General features: G+C 36.4%; 1 protein-coding gene and 1 pseudogene across 5 annotated transcripts in view; both read right to left on the bottom strand.

Annotated features, from left to right (window-relative positions):
- The window catches only part of STK3 (serine/threonine kinase 3), a 321854-nt gene that overhangs the window by 199842 nt on the left and 99935 nt on the right, over window positions 1-22077 (bottom strand). The gene's annotated exons all lie outside the window — the stretch shown is intronic.
- On the bottom strand, window positions 15687-22056 carry LOC307176185 (cell division cycle-associated protein 3-like; annotated as a pseudogene). Its single transcript has one exon. The product of its transcript is annotated as a cell division cycle-associated protein 3-like (transcript).

Below are 22077 nucleotides of genomic sequence, written 5' to 3'. Positions count from 1 at the left end.
AACATGAACAGAATGCTAGAAATATATTATTGACAAGGCAAATGAAATTAGAGAATGTATAATAAAGTTCTCTGGGATGAGAATCTGTCAACTGTTTAACTTTCAGAAACATTACCTAGGAAATTAGAAGACAGCCTGTATGAGTATAAGGGTTAATTGCTTACATGGAGACTTTGCACCTAGAACTACTGTCTAAACCCATCTGAGGGAAAAAGGCCACTTTCTGCTAGAAGCAAAGTAAAGACACAGCTAATTATAACTACATGCCAATGTAAATGCCATAAATTCAATAAATCGTCTATATGAAAAAGAAATCAACAATGTGGTTATTTGTATACATACAAAGATAGCGCAAATAAAATTATCTTTTGTATTATGTAAAACAAAATGCTTAAGGACCCACTGATAAACTTCTCTGAGATAAGTGTTGATAAATAGATATAAATTTTTTACTGCCTTGGGGAAGACATTTTCTACAGTATCAATTATTTGACACTATAATGAAACTATGGCTCAAAAATCTGTTTTACATAAACTCTCTCATCTACATGTCATTAAGCTAATTACCAGGACATCACCACTATCTCTTCCACTGGCTCTAGCAGATTCATAAAAGAAAAAGAGTTTTGTGTTTTGTTTTGTTTTGTTGTACTCAAAGTTCAGCAAGAGTAAAGGCGTATAAAAGAAATCCTTATTCCCCCAAAAGTTTCAAAGCAATTGCTTCAGAAAAGAAGAAGGATGCTTTCTCTATTAGCCAAACAATATGATTTAAGAGTAAAGAGTTATTTAAGATGATTTAACTTTTCTCAAACAAAGTAGAAAGTTAGGTGGTAATAAGGTTAGTGATCAGAATTCTGGGAAACTGCCAAATTCTGGCACATTCTGATCATCAAGCTATTCCTACTGCAGGGAAGGGAGACAGTCTTGAAGAACTCTGATGCAGGTTTAAATTTTACATAAAGAGAAGCCATATAATTGCTATCAAATGCTTTAGAGCTCCAAGAAGCAGCTACCACACTTTGCTGTGTTTCCTTAAAAATATATTTATATACCCTATTGACTTTGGGTGGTATTTAGCTCCAAAAATACCAAAGTATCAAAAAGATAATTAATGTTTGGTCTTACATATTTTATGTGTGGCCTCTAAACTTTCTCATTGCCCAAACATTCAGCTTAAATTTTTCCAATTATCACAGGATCCCCTTTTCAATTTGGCTCAGTATATACTTAGGACCTACTTCATACAAGGATGAACACAACACTATCTTACATCTGGGTTAGGAGACCAGGATCTGGAGTTCACTGCCTAGGTTCTAATCCTGGTTCTTCCAATTATTAGTTACTTAGTCTCTATACCTTACTTTTATCATCTATAAACTGTAGATAATAGTAATAACACCTACTTCACAGAACTGTTTGAGGATTAAATATTAGTACACGCAAAACTTGTAAAACATAACCAGAAAAAGAAATAAAGTACTGGCATATGCTACAACGTGGATAAAAAAACATTATGCCAAGTGAAAGAAGCAAGACACCAAAGACCACATATTGCATGATTCCTCGTATGAAATGTCCAGAATAGGTAAGTCCACAGAGATAGAATACAGACTGGTGGTTGCCGGGGTCTGGAGGGAATGAGTATAAAATGATTAACGACTACTGAGCTTTATTTTGCAGTGATGGAAGTACTTTAGAGCTAGGTAGAGGTGGTATTTACACAACACTGTGAAGGTACTAAATGCTGCTGAATTGTTCACTTTAGAATAGAGAATTTTATGTTACATGAATTCCTTCTCAATAAATTTAAATTAAATTTAAAAAGAAAGAAGTAATAAACTATTTATTGACTCCTTCAAAAAATATTCAGAACAATGGTAGGCATGTAGAAAAGGTTCAATAAATATATAAATTATTATCCATACCACAAAAACTAGTAAATAAACAGGATAATATGTTATATTCCAAAAATTTTAATAATACACAAAAGCTTAGAGTTTCATGTTTACTTTTAAGTATTCATTTTATAATTTATTTCTTTTAAATTCATCATGAGATTATGTAATTCATCTACCAGGAACTCTTTTTCTCCAAAAAAAGATATTCATACAAAAAATACCCATGAAAAATAGCAACTAAAAAATTACTTTGTATATTTACTGTTCCATGTTATCCAAGTTATAAGAGTAATTTTGACATACAGTACTTATGTGTTTAGCTACCTGGAAAAAAAAAAAAGTAGCTAAATTATTAAGAAAATACACACAAAATGGCAACCAAAGACCTATTTTGTAAATTTAACCACACAAATTATAACTATTATACTGTTATACTCAGATGTTAAAATAATGTAATTTGTAAAATACCACTAAAAGATTTACACATGTATTTACAAACTCAGTGGAAGGTTCAATTTGCAATGAATCAGAAAAATTCTTCACGATGGAAGACAAAATGGGAATCAAGAACTGGATCAGCCCAGGGAAAGCAAATAAAAAAGAACATAAAATCATAAGGCTCCATTTATGGCTATCAGAGATCACTAATTGATATTCCTGTTTTAGGGCAAAAAAGAAAGTATTCCATATTCCAAACTTGAAGCCTTTATCCTATAGCTTAGGGAAAATATGTCAATAAATGAAGAGATCACAGTCAGCTCCCAAACCATCAATTATAGCAGCCAAAAGACCAAGTCTGAAAATGCTTCACCTCAAATAAAAGGCTACTAGAAGAGACTAGGAGGCACTTTCTACTAATATCTCAAAAGAAAAACCATGAAATGCTCCAAAGGCAAGAGAATAGTTCATATTTTCCATTTCTTTGCCTCACATATTTGTTTTACTATTACAAGGCTTTTTGTTTTCTTTGTCATGCCTAATGTTTGTCTTATAAATTTCCATTAAATGTGTTACAAAAGGTTCCTGTTGAGAATGATAACTATATTTCAAATATACATTTAACAACAAAAAGAAATTATCATTAATAATTTTAATATGAAATTAAATTATTGAAATAAACTTTGAAATATTATATGTTGACATCAAGTCAAAGAATTGGGGCATGAAGCATGTAACCTTTACTGGATCAAAAGCAGAATTTAGGTTAAGCTTTTTAAAACAGCCAAATATTTAACAATGGAAGAAAAATACACATTATTGCTTTATGAATAAAAATACAAGGTTTGTGGGAAATAAAGCATTCTACTTTCTATATCACACATCAACATTGTTAATAGCGTTACACTACATATGGTATGAGAAAAAACTTTACAACTATAAAGATTTTTTAAACGTTATCTTTTCCTCTGAAGATCTTTAATAACTTCCTGAAATTATTTAAATGTGATTCACACTAAACAGAGATGTACTTTTCCCACATCTCAGTTCCATTGAATAAAAATATGATGCATTCTGTATGCCCTCCAATCTGTATGTCTAATATCTAGAGAGTTGGGTTAGCTGTGGCAAACAGTATGGTTTTATTAAATTAAACACTGAATTATTTACCATATGAACTAGCAATTAAAAGCAAGAACTCAGATATTTGTACATCCCTGTTCAAGGTTCATGGTGGCATTATATACAATAAGCAAAAGGTGGAAACAAACCCAAGTAGCCATCAATGGATGAATAGATAAACAAAATGTTGCATATACACCAATGGAATACTATTCAGGCTTAAAAAAAGAATGAAATTTTGACACATGCTACAACATGGATGAACCTTGAAGATATGCCAAGTAAAAGAAGTCAGACACAAAAGGACAATATTACATGATTCCACTTATACGAGGTGCTTAGAACAGTCAAATTTATAGAAACAAAAAGAATGGTGGTTACTTAGGACTGGGGAGAGGGAGTAATGGAGAGCTACTGTTTAATGAGTACAGAGTTTCAGTTTGGGATGTTGAAAAAGTTCTAGGGGTGAATAGCAGTGATGGCTGCAGAACGATGTGAATGTATTTAATGCCACTTAAAAGTGGTTAAGATGGTAAATTTATGTTGTACATATTTGACCACAATAAAAAAAAAAGGAAAAATCTTTAAAATAAAGTTCTGGAAATGGATGGTGGTGATGGTTGTACAACAACGTAAAGGTACAGCTGATCTTTGAACAACATGGGCTTGAACTGCACAGGTCCACTTATATGCAGATTTTTTCAATAACTACTATATGTGTCATTGACTTGTACACTTAAAAATGGTTAAAATGGTAAATTTTATGTTATGTATATTTTCCAACAATTGTTTTTTAAAAAGCTGGGTGAAGTCTTTCAGTAATTTCACTCTTAACTGATTATTTTTAGAGCAGGTCAGAATATAGTTGGCTAAGAGGTTTCTGAACACTTTGTAAGCAACTAAACCACCACTACAGCTAACCAGCGCTCCTAAACCAAGCACTGCCCAGCAAAAGCATTACTGCCCTTCAACCTACTGGCCCTAAGCCTGGCAACCATACAGAGTGCTTTATATTGCTACTGCAGCAGTAAGCGATGGGATCTTAAAATACAGCACTTGATGGTCAAAGCATGAGCATGTTATAAACAGAATATACTTTAAATCCATTTTCCCCAAGGCTAATGACCACACCCTCACCCTCAATCACATTCCCTTCCTCTTTGACCAGGGACTTGTGTTATTGTTTGTCATCTTTGGCCCCACTCCTTATATCTTTAATCCTCTCCCTGAGTCCTTCACCTCATTCTAAAGTCAGATTAAGTCCCCTCATCCTATTAAAATCTTTCCTCAACCCTGATGCCTTTAAACTACCTCCCGAACTTCTCTCCTCTTCTTGGTTGCCAAATACCTTAAATAGATTCTACTGGTGCTGCTGTCTACTTCCCTACTTCCCCTTCATTCCTTGATCCCTCAGGAATCGGCTTCTGCCCTACCACTCAATTAAATTACACTCCTGAAAGTGAACCATGACTTCCAATCTGATAATCTCTTCATACTACCCAATCTAAAGGCAAAAATGACAAACAGTGATAAAAAGTCATCAGTCACCTCCTTCTTAAAACTCTTCTCTCCCTTGCCTGAAACACCATGTTCTCCTAATTCTTCTCTTACTCTCTAGATTCTCTTTTACCTCCCTCCTCCAAACTCCCAAATATGGGTACTGTTATTCTGTCCTTCATCATTTTTTCCTTCTCAGAAGTTTTCTTCTTGAAATTTTGCAAAATATTTTATAAATGCAGAATACCATCGGCACAGGGACACTAGAAGGACTCAGGTAGTTGGAGAACAACTACATTTATGTCAAAAGCTGATTAGCTGGCAAAAGAGGAATGCTTCCCTACTGCACATGCATATACCAGTGTTCAAGGTTAAGAAAACCACATTTGTATTTTTTGGCAGGTAAAATACATTTTAAATGAAAAAAACATTTAGAATGTTTTCCTTTTTAAATGACTGTACCGCTAGAAGGAAGTATCTAACAATCTGCTCATTATTAATTGCATGTTTTCTGATATGGTTAATTATTTAGGCTTGATGCAATCATTCAGCTGGTTAAGACTACTTACTTGATACAAAGTTAAAGATAGGATGTGTAAGTTGCAATGTAAATATCAGTTTCTTAAGGCTCAAAAATAATTTCCTCTAAAAGAGTGTTTAAAAAATTTCATATAGAAATAAAAATGAAATCCATACAGAATTGATGTTATACCTTAATTTAAAAGTTGTCAGAATATTTATAGTCTTTAAAAGTATAATTTATGATAATTAGTAGATAATAATTTATTAGTATTAAGTATTAAAACCAAGACATTTTTACACACTTTAGGACTGTTGACTAGCAATGACTCCGTTTTGTAAAATTTTTTTTTATTGAATGAAAGATTCTTTAAATTCTATAATGCTTTCACAAGCTTCACACACATGATTTCACATAATCCCATAATAACCCTTTTTCCCCTTACCCCTATAAGCAATGGCTTCTTTAAGTTGTTCCCTTTTGCCTTAAAAAAGGACGCTACTCATTTTAAAGCTCTATCATAGAAGTAGAATATATAAAATTATTTCATTTAAGCAATTTTCTAAACATGTTAGGGCTCAAAACACTTAAGAATATGGGGAAGCTCCCAAGATACAGTGCTAAATGAAAAACGAAAATTACAACACAATCTCATGATTCCAATTCTGGTGAGAAACAGCACGTTCTCATGGTCATGATACATATGCAGAGCAAACAGGAATACCATATACCAAATGCTAACTGTGACTCTGTAGGCAGAACAAGTGCAAGTGATTTTTATTTTCTTGTTTATATTTTGCTTTCTTTCTTTCCTCCTTCCTTCCTTTCCACAATAAACATGCATTACATTTGTAGCTGGGCTTCCTGGAAGAATAAACTCTACATTCTATTCAATCTTCTGCCTTATATTTTGACAGTGGAAAAAAAAGACCATCTCCCAAAGTTGTACAGAATGGTTTTAAGCATTTTCAGTGTTCTCATGCACCTGATCCATCAACAAACCCTGTTAATCTACTTTTAAAAATATACCAGAAACCAACTACTTCTCACTATCTTCACTGCTTTTAACATCCTCATCCAATCATCTCCTGCATGGTTCATACAAGTCTCCTAAACTAGTTTATGTGATTCCACCCTTGTAACTCTCCAGGCTATTCATTCTCATGTCACTCCTCTACTCAGAAATCCTCAGTGACTTCTCACCTATTCAGAATAAAAGCCTAAGTATTTACTATAACCTTCAAGTCTCTATGATCCTCACCTGGAGTTACCACACTCCCACTTCAGGACCACTGAACTTGCAGTTAGTTGCCTCTACCTGGTATATTCCGTACACAGATATCTTCATTTTCTTTAAGTTTTTATTCAAGTGTCATCTCCTCAGTGAGGCCTTCACTATCAATCCAGTACTGTACGTCAACCACTCCACTCCGTCGCTGAAATTTCCTATCTCACTTCCCTGCATTATTTTTTCTACTGCAGGACTTATTACTAACATACTAGATGTGTATTTACTTCTCTTCTTTATTATCTCTCTCCCTCATTAGAATACAAAAGCAATAAAGGGAATTTTTCATCCTTTTTTTTTTTTTGCTGCTGCATCCTCAGCACCTAGAACAGTCCCTAACACATAGTAGGTGCTCAGTAAATATCTGCTAAATGAATGAATAAATGCATTCCTTTGTAAAGCCAAAGCTTCTAGGTCACGGTAATAGTTGACTCACCTAATGTCATGAAATGACTGCAACTCATTTATTCATCTTCTGAAAATCAGTATCTAAAATGACGTTACAGAGGGCTAAGAGGTGAAGAACAGCTATGGTAAACAATAATGTAGCCATATTTTCTCAAGCCTAGAAAGCAGCATCCAGGATCTTCTCTTCAAAATTCAGCAATAAAATTATGACCTGATTTGTTATATCAAAGGTTCTCTGGGAGATCACATTGCTGTTATTGTTGATACTAAAAAGTAAGCAATATTGGCTAAAACCACACCGTTACTCTTCTAAGTTTTCCACTAGCATATTCAATTCCACTCTATAAGGCTGGATATAAAACTTTCCTTATATATAAACAAAAAACAAGCTGAATATCATACTTCTCTGCACCTGAGTATCTGTTATCTAAAAGATCTTGGGATATTTTATAAACATCAATCAATGCAGTGCAAAGAAAGCTAAGGCGGAATAGGCAATTAGATACTGTGAAAAACTGGAGGCAATCAGAAGAAATACAGTCCATGGTGGCAGTGACACAAGCTAAGCAGGAGGTATGGATAATCTGGGTAAGTGCCATGGAAAAATAAATATCATGATTGGACTGGAGGCAAATGGAAACAGTTCAAATTGGCTTCGTACAGTACTCTGTGGAACATATGACGTCCATATGTCCATTACCAACAAACTGAAACATGGAAAATAACAAAAGCCAATGCTGTGATGGCTATAAGAACACACCCAATGCCAGTCTCTACCACACCACAGCAGCATAACTTACTACAGCTGCCAGGTAAGCTGGCTAAGAAATCAGAAGCAATAAGAAAAGAAAAGGGGAAAGACCTAGCTATAAACCGTTCTCTTTCTGTACAGAAGAAAAAGCCGGGATCTACACTATAAAGTAAAATGTGGCCAAAGTCAAGGCTGAAAGTAAAGTGCATTTTTTTTTCTGTAGAGTTCCCAAAAGTATAAAATACTTTAGAATTAAAGAGGTCAGCATTTTATCCAAAACTACAAATGACTTAAGATTCAAAGAACTAAATAAAATAAGAATGTGATAGGATGGAATAATATCCAAGAAAAAAAAGTGTAAACGTGACCTTTCAAATTCGAAACACACAATAGAGAACTAAAACAAACTGACCAAAAGATGTGCTAGGAATCCATTATGTTGTATGTCAGTGCTAACAAGCCTACCAAATTTTCTTTCCATATTCTCTACCCTCCAAAGTGATTCATCTTCAAGATAAAGTATCGTTGATATGAAAGAAGTAGCGCTTAGGCAAATATCATGAAGACCAATATATGCAGCAAAGCCAAAACTATAAGAAAAACTTACAAAAAGTAAACTAACATCTTAGAGCCTATCTGGTAGTCCTGACCTTTTCAACCAATCAAAACCAGATAGTCCCAGCCAGGTGAACTGCATAAAAATAAAGTCGGCCCTAATTCAGAAATATATTGGTTGTCACTCACTGAAACTATATAGTAATAAAATCCAGCAGTTAAAAATACATAACTATTTTATAGTATCAATAAATATCAATGTCATTCCTGTTTCAACCTGACTTCCCATTCTACCCTCAAACCCCCAAACTTGAAACCAAGTACAATTTCTTGAGTAGCTGGAGTGTGGTTAAGGAAAGGAAGCTATGCTTGTTTGTAAGGAATCTGCCATTTCCTCCCTGCCAAAACACTTGTTTAAAAAGTCATGTAATATTTCTATTAAATTGTAAATGCAGCCGACAAGGAAATGGCCTACTGCAGTGTATTACCTTTGTGGCAGTGCCAACAGGCCTACAGCAAAATAGTGCACATGATAATTTCAACATGCATTCCCAAGTAACAAAATTGTGCTTTACATAAATACCACAGAACCTGAGCAAGATCCAGAAAAAGCAATGAAAATTTGCCCAAGCTTTCATGCTTGCCTATATCAATTGTATGTCATAACTAAAGCAAAATAGAAAAGCATCTACATATGTCCAAGAAGCTTGTGAAGTTAGATCATATAACCCTGGGAAAACTATTGCAACTTAAATCTGTGTATTTCTTGTTAACCACTGTAACAACTCACTAATAAAAATTAAGAAAAACTGTGGGTATCAAATGAACCAAAATGTACTAACTACGTACAAGTCCTTAAAGACTATAATGCAACTTATTAACAGGAACATATGTTCAGTGTAAGCCACAATTGTTATGTTAAATTACTTCTTCCTTTGATATCACTCATTTGATTACAGAATTTAAGAGATCCACAAACCTTCCAATTAAAATGGTGACCTTCAGTTTATAAGTCACTTACTGCAATGCTTATAAAGTCACCTCTGATCATTTATCCCTTACCTTTCATTACATAGCACAACTACATGTAATTATGCTATTTAAATGATCCCAGATGTAATGAAGATGATTCTATTTATGTAAAAGTTATACTGAAAACCAAGTTAAGATAAACAAATAATCTGTAATTAATATAGTCCTCTAGGACAGCTGAAAATTCTACTCTGCAAGAATTTAACTAACATACATAGTTTTTGTTTAAGTCAGATGTGTCTGACTTACAAGTGTCTGAGTATCTTCATTTTTAAAAATATGTCTGATCAGCCATGATTTCAAAAGTCAAGTTTGCTACAGACAGCATTTCCTCCAAAAATATCATGAATTAAGTGTTGTACACTTGAAATTACAGAGTCAACACCTGCCCTCAGATACCTCCCAAACTCCTAACACAAACACACCTAGATATTTATGTCTTCTAAAATAAATGTTAGCCTAAACAGTTTCTATGACTGGTTTAAAAACAAAACACAACAAAACTTACTATGATCAATATAGTAAGTCTATACAATTGCTTTTAAGACCCTCAACAGGGTTAATGATTATATCCCCATTAGCAAACCAAAGCTGCTGTCCAGAGGCCAACATTAAGTCTTTCTGATCTCCAGGATCTAAAGTGCCCCCCAAAAATAATAAATAAATAAAATAATAAATAAATAAATATATCTGTATGTATGTATGAATTAAATCAATTTAAAACTGATATTTTATAGAGACACAGATGTAGAGAACAAATGTATGGACACCAAGTGGGGGAAGTGGGGTGGTGGTGTGATGAATTGGGAGATTGGGACTGACATATATACACTAATATGTATGAAATAGATAACTAATAAGAACCTGCTGTATAAAAAAATAAAAAATAAATAAAAATTAAATTTTAAATAAATAAACTGCACTTAGTAAAAGTTTGAAAGTCAAGCCATGAGCAAGGATAGGGCTTTCAAGTTGTATTTAATTAGCATTTACTTTCATTTTTCAGTTTATTTCACTCTTATTCTAACCTACAAGTACAACATTATTATTGTATGAAAGAAGAATCTGAGCTTGCTAGATTTCAATATTACCACCACAAAGTGTCTTTGAGATAAGAAAGGTAATTGAGCACATATTCAACAAAAACATTTATTGGATGCTCTTATGTAAGTCACTCCACTAGGTTCAATTAGACACACAAAAATGAAACACACTTGCATTTAAAACTTAGATCTAATAGAGGAAATAAGACAACATAATCATTACTATAATACAAAGTAAGTTTAAAAAAAAATAAAAGCCATAAGACAGAGAAAAGGTGAGAATTCAGAGGAAAAAAAGACTTTTTTAAATCAGTGGAATGAGGAACTTCAGACAGTAATTAGACATACCTAAAACTAACCTTTCCAGAAGTAAAAGAGTATTAGGGGTTTGGGGGGAAATCATAGAGGCCATATGCATATATAGTTACTGGTTCCAGATTAAAACACAGAACAGTGACATGCTATAATAAAGTAAATACTAAACAAAACCATATCCTAAATACACAATATAATAAGAAACTCTCTTGAGGGTCACCAATATTATTACTGAGAGCCATAGTTCTCAATCTTTGGGGGTCAAGAAACTCTTATTTTCATTGATGAAAACTGTGAACTCTCTCACCAACAAAATGCACATCTACACACAAACCAATATTTAACTGAAATTTTGGGGGTCCAATGACTCTGAATTCTCTGCTCCAGAAAAAACTCTTTCTACTCTCTTGTGAATCACAGTTTCCATTACTGAGCAAGTATACAGTGAAAATGAAGTAGAAAACACCTGTATATCACAGTCTGACCTGAGGTTAGAAAAGAGAGTCTACATGTCTCTGTGTCCTCATGGGCTCATTATTTCCATACTGTATCCAGTAGAGGCTGCAGAAGTCATCTCAGCAGCCATAAGTAAGGGCTTTAAAGCTTTCAGCAACCTCCCGCAGCTGGCAATAAGCTCCCTTGGGTACTGCATAAGGTCCCAATACCGCCAAACCTACTCAATAACCCAAAACAAAATAAGGTGATGATGAAGCAACTGCCTGATCCTTTCCATAGCCAAAAGCTCCCTAAGTGGATTGACATGTACACACTGCTATATTTAAAAGGGATAACCAACAAGGACCTACTGTATAACACAGGGAACTCTGCTCAATGTTATGTGGCAGCCTGGATGGGAGGGGAGTCTGGGGAAGAATGGATACACGTATACCTATGGCTGAGCCGCTTTGCTGTGCACCTGAAACTATCACAACACTGTTAATCAGCTATACTCCAATATAAAATGAAAAGTTAAAAAAAAAAAAAGCTACTCTCCGCAAGAACTTGAACTATTTTAATATCTCAATTTGAGACTTGAAAACTTAATAATGCTACCTAATATTTCTAAAGTATTTACTATTTTACATGTATTGCTCACTTACATTGTCTTATATGATCTTCACAACAATTCAGTGAACTGGAAAATTAATTGAGAGTCCACTATAACTAACTGACAGATAACAGAACTGATTCAGGACTCACAAGTCTCAAATGCCAGGTCACACCACCATCATGTGGCAACAAGGAAAGCATTATGGCATTGGAAGAAACCAGATTTCCAAACATACAGTGATTCTTCCTCTTCAGATGCAAGTTACAAACCAATACTTGGTCACGAAATCAACTGAATGGATTTGGACCACATTTTTTTCTTTTTTTAATGAAAAGATGAAATACAGTAGAAGAAGAGAAGACTGTGATCGAACAGAAATCAGAGTGGATCACAAACAGTGATTCATAGTATGAAATATATTTCACATGTGACCCATTATGAACATGCATAGGCAAGTACTGTTTTATGTATATTTTGTTTCAACTGTGTGCACACACATACATGCACACATGTGCATAACAGGCCACAATGTGAACTATATTTCATACTATGGATCACAGTCAAAAAATTATGAAATGGAGTGCAAGCAAGAACTACAATCCTGCAGCCTGTGGAACAAGAACCACATTCACAGAAAGACAGACAAGAAGAAAAGGCAGAGGGCTATGTACCAGATGAAGGAACAAGATAAAACCCCAGAAAAACAACTAAATGAAGTGGAGATAGGCAACCTTCAGGAAAATGATAATGAAGATGATCCAGGACCTTGGAAAAAGAATGGAGGCAAAGATCGAGAAGATGCAAGAAATGTTTAACAAAGATGTAGAAGAATTAAAGAACAAACAAACAAACAGAGAAAAACAATACAATAACTGAAATGAAAACTACACTAGAAGGAACAAACAGCAGAATAACTGAGCCAGAAGAACGGATAAGTGACCTAGAAGACAGAATGGTAGAATTCACTGCTGTGGAACAGAATAAAGAAAAAATAATGAAAAGAAATGAAGACAGCCTAAGAGACCTCTGGGACAACGTTAAACACAACATTCGCATTATAGGGGGTCCCAGAAGGAGAAGAGAAAAAGGACCTGAGAAAATATTTGAAGAGATTATAGTCAAAAACTTCCCTAACATGGGAAAGGAAATAGTTACCCAAGGCCAGGAAGTGCAGAGAGTCCCATACAGGATAAACCCAAGGAGAAACATGTCAAGACGCACAGTAACCAAACTGGCAAAAAATAAAGACAAAGAAAAATTACTGAAAGCAGCAAGGGAAAAAGGACAAATACAATACAAGGGAACTCCCATAAGGTTAACAGCTGATTTCTCAGCAGAAACTCTACAAGCCAGAAGGGAGTAGCATGATATACCTAAAATGATGAAAGGGAAGAACCTACAATCAAGATTACTCTACGCAGCAAGGATCTCATTCAGATTAGATGGAGAAATCAAAAACTTTACAGACAACCAAAAGCTAAGAGAATTCAGCACTACCAAACCAGCTCTACAACAAACACTAAAAGAACTTCTCTAAGTGGGAAACACAAGAGAAGAAAAGGACCTACAAAAACAAACCCAAAACAACTAAGAAAATAGTAATATGAACATACCTGTCGATATTACCTTAAACGTGAATGGACTAAATGCTCCAACCAAAAGACACAGGCTCGCTGAATGGATACAAACAACAAGACCCATATATATGCTGTCTACAGGAGACCCACTTCAGACCTAGGGACACATACAAACTGAAAGTGCGGGGATGGAAAAAGATATTCCATGTAAATGGAAATCAAAAGAAAGCTGGAATAGCAATACTCATATCAGAAAAAATAGACTTTAAAATAAAGAATGTTACAAGAGACAAGGAAGGATACTACATAATGATCAAGGGATGAACCCAAGAAGAAGATATAACAATTATAAATATATATGCACCCAACATAGGAGCACCTCAATACATAAGGCAAATGCTAACAGCCATAAAAGAGGAAATCGACAGTAACACAATCATAGTAGGGGACTTTAACACCCCACTTTCAACAATGGACAGATCATCCAAAATGAAACTAAATAAGGAAACACACGCTTTAAATGATACATTAAACAAGACTGATATTTATAGGACATTCCACCCCAAACCAGCAGATTACACTTTCTTCTCAAGCGCACACAGAACATTCTCCAGGATAGATCACGTCTTGGGTCACAAATCAAGCCTCAGTAAATTTAAGAAAATTGAAATCATGTCAAGCATCTTTTCTGACCACAATGCAGTGAGATTAGAAACCAATTACGGGAAAAAAACGTAAAAAACATAGACACGTGGAGGCTAAACAATACATTACTAAATAACCAAGAATTACTTAAGAAAACAAAGAGGAAATCAAAAAATACCTAGAGACAAATGACAATGAAAACATGATGCTCCAAAACCTATGGGATGCAGCAAAAGCAGTTCTAAGAGGCAAGTTTATAGCTATACAAGCCTACCTCAAGAAACAAGAAAAATCTCAAATAAACAATATAACCTTACACCTAAAGGAACTAGAGAAAGAAGAACAAACAAAACTCAAAGTTAGCAGAAGGAAAGAAAACATAAAGATCAGAACAGAAATAAATGAAACAGAAACAAAGAAAACAATAGCAAGGATCAATAAAACTAAAAGCTGGTTCTTTGAGAAGATAAACAAAATTGAAAAACCATTAGCCAGACTCATCAGGAAAAACAGGGAGAGGACTCAAATCAATAAAATGAGAAATGAAAAAGGAGAAGTTATAACAGACACCGCAGAAATACAAAGCATCCAAAGAGACTACTACAAGCAACTCTATGCCAATAAAATGGACAACCTGGAAGAAATGGACAAATTCTTACAAAGGTATAACCTTCCAAGAATGAACCAGGAAGAAATAGAAAATATGAACAGACCAATCATAAGTAATGAAATTGAAACTGTGATTAGAAATCTTCCAACAGACAAAAGCCCAGGACCAGATGGCTTCACAGGTGAATTCTAACAAACATTTAGAGAAGAGCTAATACCCATCCTTCTCAAACTCTTCCAAAAAATTTTGGAGGAAGGAACACTCCCAAACTCATTCTATGAGACCACCATCACCCTGATACCAAAACCAGACAAAGATACTACAAAAAAAGAAAATTAAAGACCAATATCACTGATGAATATAGATGCAAAAATGCTCAACAAAATATTAGCAAACAAAAAACAACAACACACTAAAAGGATCATACACCATGATCAAGTGGGATTTATCCCAGGGATGCAAGGATTCTTCAGTATATGCAAATCAATCAATGTGATACACCATATTAGCACGTTGAAGAATAAAAACCATATGATCATCTCAATAGATGCAGAAAAAGCTTTTGACAAAATTCAACACCCATTTATGACAAAAGCTCTCCAGAAAGTGGGCATAGAGGGAAGCTACCTCAACATAATAAAGGCCATATACGACAAACCCACAGCAAACACCATTCTCAATGGTGAAAAACTGAAAGCATTTCCTCTAAGATCAGGAACAAGACAAGGATGTCCACTCTCACCACTATTATACAACATAGTTTTGGAAGTCCTAGCCACGGCAATCAGAGAAGAAAAAGAAATAAAAGGAATATAAATTGGAAAAGAAGAATTAAAACTGTCACTGTTTGCAAATGACATGATACTATACATAGAGAATCCTAAAGATGCTACCAGAAAACTACTAAAGCTAATCAATGAATTTGGTAAAGCTGCAGGATACAAAATTAATTCACAGAAATCTCTTGCATTCCTATGCACTAATGATGAAAAATCTGAAAGAGAAATTAAGGAAACACTCCCATTTACCACTGCAACAAAAAGAATAAAATACCTAGGAATAAACCTACCTAGGGAGACAAAAGACCTGTATGCAGAAAACTATAAGACACTGATGAAAGAAATTAAACATGATACCAACGGATGGAGAGTTATACCATGTTCTTGGATTGGAAGAATCAATATGTGAAAATGACTATACTACCCAAAGCAATCTACTGATTCAATGCAATCCCTATCAAATTACCAATGGCCTTTTTTATGGAACTAGAACAAAAAATCTTAAAATCTGGGGCTTTTCTGGTGGCGCAGTGGTTGAGAGTCCGCCTGCCAATGCAGGGGACATGGGTTCATGCCCCAGTCTGGGAAGATCCCACATGCCGCGGAGCAGCTAGGCCCGTGAGCCATGGCCGCTGAGCCTTGCGTCCAGAGCCTGTGCTCTGCAACGGGAGAGGCCATAACAGTGAGAGGCCCACGTACTGCAAAAAAAAAAAATCTTAAAATCTGTATGGAGACACAAAAGACCCCGAATAGCCAAAGCAGTCTTGAGGGAAAATAACGGAGCTGGAGGAATCAGACTCCCTGACTTCAGACTATACTACAAAGCTACAGTAGTCAAGATAATATGGCACTGGGATAAAAAAAGAACTATAGATCAATGGAACAAGATAGGAAGCCCAGAGATAAAGCCACCCACCTATGGATACCTAATCTATGACAAAGGAGACAAGGATATACAATGGAGCAAAGACAGTCTCTTCAATAAATGGTGCTGGGAAAACTGGACAGCTACATGTAAAAGAATGAAATTAGAACACTCCCTAACACCATACACAAAAACAAACTCAAAATGGGTTAGAGACCTAAATGTAAGGCCATACACTGTAAAACTCTTAGAGGAAAACATAGGAAGAAAACTCTTTGACATAAATCACAGCAAGGTCTTTTTTGATCCACCTCCTAGAGTAATGGAAATAAAAACAAAAATAAACAAATGAGACCTAATGAAACTTCAAACCTCTTGCATAGCAAAGGAATCCATAAAGAAGACGAAAAGACAACCCTCAGAATGGGAGAAAATATTTGCAAACGAATCAATGGACAAAGGATTAATCCCCAAAATATATAAACAGCTCATGCAGCTGAATATTAAAAAAAACAAACAACCCAGTCCAAAACTGGGCAGAAGACCTAAATAGACATTTCTCCAAAGAAGACATACAGATGGCCAAGAAGCACATGAAAAGCTGCTCAACATCACTAATTATTAGAGAAATGCAAATCAAAACTACAATGAGGTAGCACCTCACACCAGTTAGAATGGGCATCATCAGAAAATCTACAAACAACAAATGCTGGAGAGGGTGTGGAGAAAAGGGAACCCTCTTGCACTGTTGGTGGGAATGTAAATTGATACAACCACGATGGAGAACAGTATGGAGGTTCCTTAAAAAACTAAAAATAGAAGTACCATATGACCCAGCAATTCCACTACTGGGCATATACCCAGAGAAAACCGTAATTCAAAAAGACACATGCACCCCAATGTTCACTGCAGCACTATTTACAACAGCCAGGTCACGGAAGCAACCTAAATGCCCATCGATAGATGAATGGATAAAGAAGATGTGGTACATATATACAATGGAATATTACTCAGCCATAAAAAAGAATGAAATTGGGTCATTTGTAGAGACGTGGATGAATCTAGAGACTGTCATACAGAGTGAAGTAAGTCAGAAAGAGAAAAACAAATATCATATATTAACGCATATACGTGGAACCTAGAAAAATGGTACAGATGAACCAGTTTGCAGGGCAGAAATTGAGACACAGATGTAGAGAACAAACATATGGACACCAAGGGGGGAAGCGGCAGGTGGGTGGGGGTGGTGGTGAGATGAACTGGGCGATTGGGATTGACATGTATACACTGATGTGTATAAAATGGATGACTAATAAGAACCTGCTGTATATAAAAAAAAAATTCAATGTAATAATATAATTATTTTTTAAGTATGAAATGTAAATCATCTTTCAATCATTAATAAATCAATTTAAATTGTCTCCTGTGAATGCTCCCACACATATACAGAGAAATACTGCCTTTGTCAGTATCCCACATTAAAATCTTAAATAGATGGAGTCTAGTGTAACTCTTTTTTTTTTTTTAAATCACTTCCTACAATATACAGAAACACATAAGACACAAAGAAAGCTAAGGAAGCTCTCAGTCCCAGAGTTGGTAGTATAGGGGGAGTTGAAGAAAATAAGCCTTTCCAGTCTCCCAGGGAAAGAAGGGGTGAGAGGACACAGAACGTCACTAGGCCCCTGGTGGTGAGTCCGGTGCTGGGCCCATGCACAGCCTAGTTCTCTACCAAAGCGAAGTGCCGATTTTCCTTGCCATGGCCCTGGCCTTGCTCCCATGCTCGTCCTCCATTTTTCAGAAGTCGTGCAGTTCCCAGAACGGTCCCTTGCTTTAGTTGCCTCACGTTTTCACTCAGGGCAGAAGGCCGCTTACCCTGTCGTGGTGTCAGAGTCCCAGGGGAGTTGTCACCCTACAGGATGGTGAGAGAAGATCTCCCTAGCACTTTGCTGTTTGGTTTCTGTCTGCTGCGCTTAGAACCTGAAGATCAAGGAGTGTCGGGGTCTCTCAAGGGCTTGTCCAAGCGCTGGCTGGCTGTAGGGGTCTCTGAGGGATGTCCTGTTTCCTCCTTGGAAAACACCTGCTTGGAAGGGAGTATCAGTCTGATCCTCAAGGGAAAACTGGGTGCCCAGAGGCAAGTCCAGTTGAGAAGATGAAGGTGTCTCTAGGGGCAGAATAGGTTCTGAGGGAAGACTTAATCTGGGGTCTTCAGTCTCAAATATGTCACTCAGCTGTTTCACCAGTGGGCTTGGGGGCTTTCCACTGGTCTTCATAGGTGTCCGTGCAATGCCAAGGGTAGGAGAACGGGGATCTGAGTCCTGGGCCTGCTTAGGACCCTCCAGCTGCTCCGCTGCTGGCAGGTTTGGCTGTGGAGAGCTCGCTACCTTGATGGGAGTGCACAGGACACCAGCACTGGGTGAACGTGGGTCTGAAACTCAAGGTAGAAGCTTGCTGTGCAGCGGGCTGCACTGGAATGACTGGGACGCTCTTGGCTGAGCTCACCTCAACCAGGAGAAATAGGACGGGGCAGGGCTCAGCCCAGGCAAGGAGGGGATGCCGGCCCCAATTCCACCTTTGGGTACAAAGCAGCTCAATCCTCCTAGTATACTTCTTTATCTAAGCAATACTTAATGGAAATATGTCTCCAACACTACAATTCATATTCACATAATTAGTATGTCAGTGAGAAAATGATGATTGCTTCCTCAGTAGTTACCAAACTAAGCATGTTTACAGAGGACTTGGCAACACCAATGGCAAGGTCTGAATATAAATTAACAGTGGGAATTTGTCTTCCCTGTGAAACCCACGGGGTGACCTCAGCAGACTCAACCAAGAGAAGCTGAGATCTGTTTATTCTGTTTTCCTTGCTTATTCATCTCTTTAAGAATAATAACTCTGACTAGACAGAAATATGTTGAAACTGTCACTGTAATAAACCTTAATCCTCAATTTTGGGGCTGGAATGCCTTGTACTCCCATATGTATTAGAACCACAGGGCAGAACAACTCTAACTTTCAAATAGAGTGAAAAACCACATGTCCTGGAAGTAATACTGAAATTCTCCAATGATCCAATTTGCCCACTCCTGTGGATCCTTGGCTATTTCTGATCTGAAAGTATAGTTAGTAGAATCAAGGTATCACTTAAAATAATCAGGCAGAAAAATACAGGGAACAGATAGGGAGGAAGAGAGGCAGTATGAAAAGAAAGAAAAGTAAAAGTATGAAAGGGAGGGCTTCCCTGGTGGTGCAGTGGTTGACAGTCTGCCTGCCGATGCAGGGGATGCGGGTTCGTGACCCGGTCCAGGAAGATCCCACATGCCGCGGAGCGGCTAGGCCCGTGAGCCATGGCCGCTGAGCCTGCGCGTCTGGAGCCTGTGCTCCGCAACGGGAGAGGCCACAACAGTGAGAGGCCCGCATACCGCAAAAAAAAAAAAAAAAAAAAAGTATGAAAGGGATTGTGTGAGCATTCATGTACACACACTGTTAGGCAACAGGGAACAGTCAAAGGAAGTAAAGGCAGCAGTGGGGAGAGGGGAAAAAGGGAAGATGAGGATAAGTTCAAAGGAGAAAAACAAGTAATGTATGTAATGCCAAAATAATAAAAATCATATAGGTGTATGATCCTTTATAATTTGTAATATACATACATACCTATACTTGAATAAAAGTTGATACAGTTACGGTCTTACATTCTAAACAACTGAATATATATGCACACCCTCTACACACACACACACACACACACACACACACACACACACACACACACACGGAAAGCTAAATAATTCTATCATTAGAATGCTAGTCGTCACTGGAATGGAAGTTCCAAGAGAACAGGAAACATACTTGCTCTGCTTACCACTACATCCTCAAAGTCTGACTGGGACATGATAAATGTGCCCTAAATATGTGGAGAAGGAAATAAAGAAAAGGGGAACAGAAGTAAAAGAATATAAGAAGAAAATGCGAGGGTACTTGTCTTTAAAAATCAAACATCCATATTTAGGTGACATTGAGTTTCTCTAACACAAAATAACCAATGTAGGATAGCAGATATATTCTCCAACTGGTCCAAAGGTTGACTTCTTGCCTCCACATTAGAATATGCATTTCTCTTATTTTAACGTTAATACTAAATCAAAAATATTTTAATGATTAAATTTTGTATTACTGCTAAAATGGATATGTCCCGTCATAAAAATATACACAATTACATGGCAGGTAAGTTTCAAGAGTGTTATACTCATCACTGAAGGAATCATTAAAAATTATTTTTAAAAAATAATGTCCAAAAAAATTTAAATGCCAATTTACAACTATTAAATATTTACACAAATTCTCCAGCACACATCTATTGCACGAAGCAAAGTAATTTAATAATTAAATACAAATAAGCAATTCTCTACTTGTAGACTAGCAAGTCTGAAATCCATTTTAACTCAAAGACCTCCCAATGGGTTGATTACAAAGGAAGAATTATAAAGGCACTTATAGACTGAGTATTAGAATTGGGGTACAAAAACTGACAGGGGATGGCTGGAAGAACAATAAGCAGAGGCAGTAAAAAGTCAAAGGGCTAGGAGACTTCAGCCAGCAAATGTTGGCTGAAAGGCAGACCAAAACTACAGAAAAGTCAATTAAAATGAGACCAGAAACTCAGTAACAACAAAAACAACCCAATTTAAAAATGGGCAAATAACCTGAATAGACATTTCTCCAAGAAAGATATACAAATGGACAATAAGTACATGAAAAGATGCTCAACATCACTAGTTATTAGGGAAATGGAAATCAAAACCATGAGATAACACTTCACTTCCATTAGGATGGCTATTATCAGAAGACAGAAAATAAGTATTGGCAAGAATGTGGAGAAAGTGGAATCCCTGTGCATTGCTGGTGGGAATGTAAAATAGCACAATGCTACAAAAAATAGTATGCAGGTTCCTCAAAAACTTAACCATAAAATTACCACATGATCCAGCAATCCCAGCTCTAGGTATATACCCACAGAATTGAAAGCAGACTCTCACAGAGATAAATGTCCACCCATGCTCATAGTAGCATTAGTCACAACAATCAAAAGGTGGGAGCAACCCAAGTGTTCACATACAGATGAACGGTTAAACAAAATGTGGTACATACATACAGTGGAATATCATTCAACCTTAAAAAAAAGAATGAATTCTGATATAGGCTACAACAATGAATGAACCTTGAAAACATTATACTAAGTGAAAGAAGCCAGACATAAAAGAACAAATATTGTATGATTCTACTTATCTGAGATGCTTAGAATAGTCAAATTCATAGAGACAGAAAGTAGAACTGTGGTTATGAGGTGCTGGGGGAAGGAGATAATGAAGAGTTATTGTTTAATGTATACAGAGTTTTAGTTTGGGATGATAAAAATTTCTGTAGTAGACAGTGTGATGTGAATGTACTTAATGCCACTGAATTGTATACTTAAAAATTGCCCCAGGGCTTCCCTGGTGGCGCAGTGGTTGAGAGTCCGCCTGCCGATGCAGGGGACACGGGTTTGTGCCCCGGTCCGGGAAGATCCCACATGCCGCGGAACGGCTGGGCCCGTGAGCCATGGCTGCTGAGTCTGCGCGTCCGGAGCCTGTGCTCCGCACCGGGAGAGGCCGCAACAGTGAGAGGCCCGCGTACCGCAAAA

The sequence above is a fragment of the Stenella coeruleoalba genome (assembly GCF_951394435.1).
Source record: "Stenella coeruleoalba genome assembly, chromosome: 17".
In the NCBI taxonomy this organism is placed as follows: Eukaryota; Metazoa; Chordata; class Mammalia; order Artiodactyla; family Delphinidae; genus Stenella; species Stenella coeruleoalba.
The sequence above is the reverse complement of the archived record's forward strand: the minus strand, read 5'-3'. Positions and strand labels throughout refer to the sequence as shown.